Genomic DNA, 5,897 nt, shown 5'->3' on the forward strand with positions numbered 1-5,897 from the left:
CACTCTACTTAACCCCCCAAATTGTATGTAATTATTTTATATTGCTAGGACAATCATGTTTCCATTATGGCTTGCAATTGTAATTATCTTTTATTTTTTGTCTATTGATTGTGGAAACTGATGAACATCTTTTACTATTGTGGTTCAGTTTAGTCGCTGAGTTGTGTCCAACTCTTTGCAACCCCATGAATCCCTGTCCATCACCAACTCCCAGAGTTCACCCAAACTCACGTGCATCGAGTTGGTGATGCCATCCAGCCATCTCTCCTCTGTCATCCCCTTCTCCTCCTGCCCCCAATCCCTCCCGTTGTCAGGGTATTTCCCAATGAGTCAACTCTTCGCATGAGGTGGCCAAAGTATTGGAGTTTCAGCCTCAGCATCAGTCCTTCCAGTGAACACCCAGGACTGGTCTCCTTTAGGATGGACTGGTTGGATCTCCTTGCAGTCCAGGGGACTCTCAAGAGTCTTCTCCAGCACCACAATTCAAAAGCATAAATTCTTCAGCGCTCAGCTTTCTTCACAGTCCAACTCTCACATCCATACATGACCACTGGAAAAACCATAGCCTTAACTAGATGAACCTTTGTTGGCAAAGTAATATCTCTGCTTTTTAATATGCTATCTAGGTTGGTCATAACTTTTCTTCCAAGGAGTAAGCGTCTTTTAATTTCATGGCTGCAGTCACCATCTACAGTGATTTTGGAGCCCCCCAAAATAAAGTCTGACACTGTTCCCACTGTTTCCCCTTCTACTTCCCATGAAGTGATGGGACCAGATGCCATGATCTTCGTTTTCTGAATGTTGAGCTTTAAGCCAGCTTTTTCACTCTCCTCTTTCACTTTGATCAAGAGGCTTTTAGTTCCTCTTCACTTTCTGCCGTAAGGGTGGTGTCATCTGCATATCTGAGGTTATTGATATTTCTCCCGGCAATCTTGATTCCAGCTTGTGCTTCTTGGTTACCTAACTGTTATTCACTTAATACCAATGTATCATGATTGGTCAACAGAAAATAATAAAGTTCTACATCACTAAAAATACCATTTAATAGAAAAACCTGTAATCACTTTTTAAAATCCAGATGCATATCAGAATTATCTTGGAATTTTTTGAAAAATACAAATGCCCAGGTATTGCTTTTTTTTCTCCAGAGCTCCAGATGTGTTTCTAATGAGCAGCTATTTTTGAAAGCAACTGGACTATATGATGATCTTTTACTTTTATCTAATTTGTTTCACTTTTTGTTTCATGTTTAGTGCGCCCATGTCATTTAGTTTATGTTTTCCAATTTCTCTTATTTTTTGATGTTCTTTCTCAAGCCTTTATCAAGTATAGTAGGAAAGCTTTTTTATATATATATAATATATATATATATATAATGGATTATATATATATATAATATATATATAATGGATAATATATATATATATATTTTAGAAGGCTTATGAATTTTTGCCTAGCTAAAAAATTTATGACATTTATGGCATTCCACTTGTTTGACTTAGTATGAATAGAATGCTAGATTTCTAATTTATACATTCACTCAGAAGTTTGATATATTTCCATGTATTTTGCATCTGGTATTCCTGCTAAAAGTCTAGAAAGTTTATCACCTTAGTGATTTTTTAAAAAAAACTGAATGAGGCTTGAAACTTCTAGTCCAGTTCTGAGAATATAAAGAAATACTACATTGTAAAAGAAAAAAAAACCCAGAAAATTAACATGTGATACAGTTATTAAATATAGACTTTGTTCAAATTTCACACACAAAAAAAGAGTGGATATACGTATAACTGATTCACTTTGCTGTACTTTGCTGTACAGTTGACACTAACACAACATTGTAAATCAACCCTATTCCAATACATAAAATCTTTTTAAAAGGGATGAGGCTAGGAAAAAATATGAAATAAAAAACAAAATGTGAGTGAGAGATGCTGAGGAGATGAAAAAGATATATTGATAAAATTAAGTATAATTGAAGGCATGGAGAGAAAGAGATCTGAAAGAAATCAGTTTAAAATGGTAAAATACTGATACATTGATGACAATCAGATGACAGGTTGACAGATATTCATAAAGGAGAAACCAGTAGTAGTAAGACAGGACAAATAATACAGAAAATGAGAGAAGAAAAAGTTTTTTTCAAAGAAGACAGTAGAAGAAGAAAGGAAGAATCAAATTCTGTAAAGGATGAGTCAGGGGAAAGAATGGCATACAGAAGGAGAAGGGATGTAAGAGTGTGACAGAGGATCAGTAGGAAAACCAAGTACAACTGTGTGAGGTGTGAATAGTTAAAAGTAGAAGGCAATAAACGTAACATAAAGCTAAATGACTGATACCTATGTAGATAGCCAGCTAGATAGGTAGGAAATTTAGGTAGAAAAAAGTTTTTATAGGAGAAGGCAGTTGTAAGGACAAGAATGTATAAAGAAAGAGAAAGGAAAGGAAAGAAAAAAGTTTTAAGAGTAGTAATAGAAGAAGGGAGTGGGGAGGAAGGAAAGGGGAAGGAGGGAAAACAAATGAAGGAGGACAAAAGGGGGGAAGGGTGGTAGCGTGGATGATGAAAGGAGGTAGGAGGAAGAAATAAGACACGAGGAAAGGGAGGAGGGACAGGAAGGAAAGAGAGAGGAGGGGCTTCCCTAGTGGTCCAGTGGCTAAGACTCTGAGCTCCCAATGCAGGGGGCCTGGGTTCCATCCCTCTAGGTAGGTAGAACTTTAAAAGGACAATCCAGTTAAGACAGTGTAAAGAAAGGAGAGAAGAATGGGGGTTCTGGGGGCGGGGAGAAAGAGAACTTTCAAAAGAAGCCAGTATAAAAGCTTAAGAAGGAAGAGGGACTCCCTGATGGTCCAATGGTGAAGACTCTGCACTGCCAATGGCAGGGGGCCTGGGTTTGATCCCTGGTCAGGGAACTAGATTCCACATACCATAACTAAGACCTAACCAAATACACAAATATTTTAATAATAATAATAATAAAATTAATTTAACTTTAAAGAGAAATAGTGATGAAAAACATTTAAAAATAGGAAACAATGGAAAAAGAATGGAAGAAGAGTGGAAAGAGGGAAATAGGGAAGGAACAGAAGAAGGAAAGAGGAGAGAAAAGGGATGACAGAAGGGAGAGATAAAAATAGAGGAAGAAAGACAAAGAAAAGGACAATGAATGAAGCAGAGCTAGAAGGGACAGAAAAAAGCTTTTAAAGAAGGACAAAAAGAAGAGGCAAGATCAAAAGGAAGTCGGAGAAAAGAGAAGTTTAAAATGATAAGCCTGTAGAAAGTGTAAAATATAAAAGAAATGAAACAGTGTGAAGGGCTTGAAAAGGATGCATTAATAAGAAAACCAAGCACAATTATGGACAGTGGGGAAAGAAATCTAAAAAGAAGCCAGTTAAAATATTTCAGTAAGATTCATGGATGAATTGACAGGAGGGTAGGTTGATAAGTAGGAAAGTATATAAAATATAAATAGATAGAACCATAGATAGGTGATTGATAGATGATGGATGGTTGGATGGATAGATAGGTCTTATTTTTAAAAAAGAGAACCCAGTTTCTAAAAGTCAGTATTGTTATACAGAGTGAAGTAAGCCAGAAAGAAAAACACCAATACAGTATACTAACGCATATATATGGAATTTAGAAAGATGGTAATGATAACCCTGTATGCGAAACAGCAAAAGAGACACAGATGTATAGAACAGTCTTTTGGACTCTGTGGGAGAGGGAGAGGGTAGGATGATTTGGGAGAATGGCATTGAAACATGTATATTATCATATGTGAAATGAATCGTCAGTCCAGGTTCCATGCATGATACAGGATGCTCGGGGCTGGTGCACTGGGATGACCCAGAGGGATGGTACGAGGAGGGAGGTGGGAGGGGGGTGCAGGATGGGGAACACGTGTATACCTGTGGCAGATTCATGTTGATGTATGGCAAAACCAATACAATATTGTAAAGTAATTAGCCTCCAATTAAAGATGGCTGGATGGCATCACTGACTCAATGGACGTGAATCTGAGTGAACTCCGGGAGTTGGTGATGGACAGGGAGGCCTGGTGTGCTGCGATTCATGGGGTCGCAAAGAGTTGGACACGACTGAGTGACTGAACTGAACTGAAAATAAATTTATATTAAAAAAAAGTCAGTACATAAAAGATAGAAAAAGAGAAAAGGAAAGAAGTTTAAAAATATTTTCAAAGGGGCCAGTACACAGAGAATAAAAGAAAAAGGGAAGATGGACAGGACAGGATAGGATAGGGTAAAGTAGGAAAGGGAAACAGGAAGGCAGGGAGGCTGCATGCGGACAGGCACAGAGAAGAAAGAAATACAGAAAGGGAACAAGAAAATGATGAACAGAAATCAAATAACAGAAGGAAAGAATGAAGGAAGAAAGGAAGATATATGAAAGCAAAAAAGAGGAGAGGCTTCAAATGGAATAAATTACAAGAAAATGTAAAATAGAGAAAAATCTGAGAATGAGAGACAGAAAGGAAAGAAAAAAGGAGAGTCGGAGACAGAAAGAAAGGAAGAATGTCTCACTGGCCGAAAAGTTTTAAAAGTAGGAGCCAATTTAAGAGTGATTGACAGCTGGATATAGAGCCAGCCAGCTAGGTAGGTAGATAGGTAGAACAGATTTTTAAAGGAGAAACCAGTAGTAAAGATAATAGCAAAATGTATAAAGAAAGGGAGAAGGAAACAAATAAAATGTTTTGCAAAAGGAGTAGTATAAACAAAGCAAAAGAAGAATGGAAGGAAGGAGGAAGGGAAGAAAGAAGGAAATGGGAGAGGGGGGGGAGAGGAAGGAGACAGGAATGGACAGAAGAAGAGAGAAGCAAACAAAAGAGGATGAGCGAGCAAGCATGGGTGAATGGATGGAGAAAGGAAAGGAGGAGGCGGGGGCAAGGAAGAAAGACATGAGGAAAGGGTGAAGGGGCAGTGGACAGTAAGAGGGGAAGAAGGGATGAAGCGAGGGAGGGGAGGGGGAAGACATGCATGCAGGCGGGGAAAGAAGAGAGAGAGGCCATGAAAGAAATGGAGTGAGGAGAAGACAAAGAAAGAGGAGACAGAGGAGGCAGGAAGGAGGGAAGAAGAAAGGGAGGGTGTAGGGAGCGAGGAGAGAAAGCTCCAAAAAAGGAACTCAGCTAAAAACAAAGATGAATGGAGAACAGCTAGGTAGTTTGGTAGGTTGATGGACAGATGGGTAAGTAGACGGGCTTTTCATGTGGAAGATCTAGTTTTTAAAAGTCAATATTAAAAAGATAAGTGAAGAAGACAAACAGGTTTAAAAGAGGAAACCCAAAAAATGGATATAAGAGGAAGAGAGGGGGAAGGAAGTAAAGGAGAAGGAAGGAAAGGAAGAAGGAGGTCAGGAAGGCAGGAAGTAGGGGAGATAGGGAGGGAAGGAGGAAGACAGGCAGGCAGTAAGTTTACAAAGGGTGGGACTTGCATGGTGGCTCAGTGGATAAGAATCCACCTGCCAATGCAGGGGACACAGGTTCGATCCCTGGTCCAGGAAGATCCCACATGCCGTGGAGCAACCAAGCTCATGTGCCACAACTACTGAGCCCACACTCTAGAGCCTGTGAGCTGCAATTATTGAAGCTCTCATGCCCTAGAGTCTGGCTCTGCAGTGAGAAGCCTGCCCACCGCAACTAGAGAGTAGGCCCTGTTTGCTGCAACTAGAGAAAACCTGCAAGCAGAAACAAAGATCCAGCACAACCAAAAATAAATAAAAATTTTAAAATAAAGGATGAGTCAGTAGGGAAGACAGCTAAAGAAGGGAAGAGAATCTAAGAGTGAAAATGTAGGAACCATTTTCCTACAAAAAACCTAAAACAGTTGTGTGGTGGGGGACAGATTGTAAAAGTAGGAGTCAGGAAAGCAAAAACAAAAAT

General features: G+C 39.1%; 1 non-coding gene across 1 annotated transcript; it reads left to right on the forward strand.

Moving 5' to 3' along the window:
• Nucleotides 1-2,836: 2,836 nt before the first annotated feature.
• Nucleotides 2,837-2,910, forward strand: TRNAG-GCC (transfer RNA glycine (anticodon GCC)). The gene has a single exon. It is a non-coding gene; the product is annotated as a tRNA-Gly (tRNA).
• The last annotated feature ends 2,987 nt before the right edge of the window (nucleotides 2,911-5,897 follow it).

This window comes from Ovis aries, chromosome X (assembly GCF_016772045.2).
Source record: "Ovis aries strain OAR_USU_Benz2616 breed Rambouillet chromosome X, ARS-UI_Ramb_v3.0, whole genome shotgun sequence".
Taxonomy (NCBI): Eukaryota; Metazoa; Chordata; class Mammalia; order Artiodactyla; family Bovidae; genus Ovis; species Ovis aries.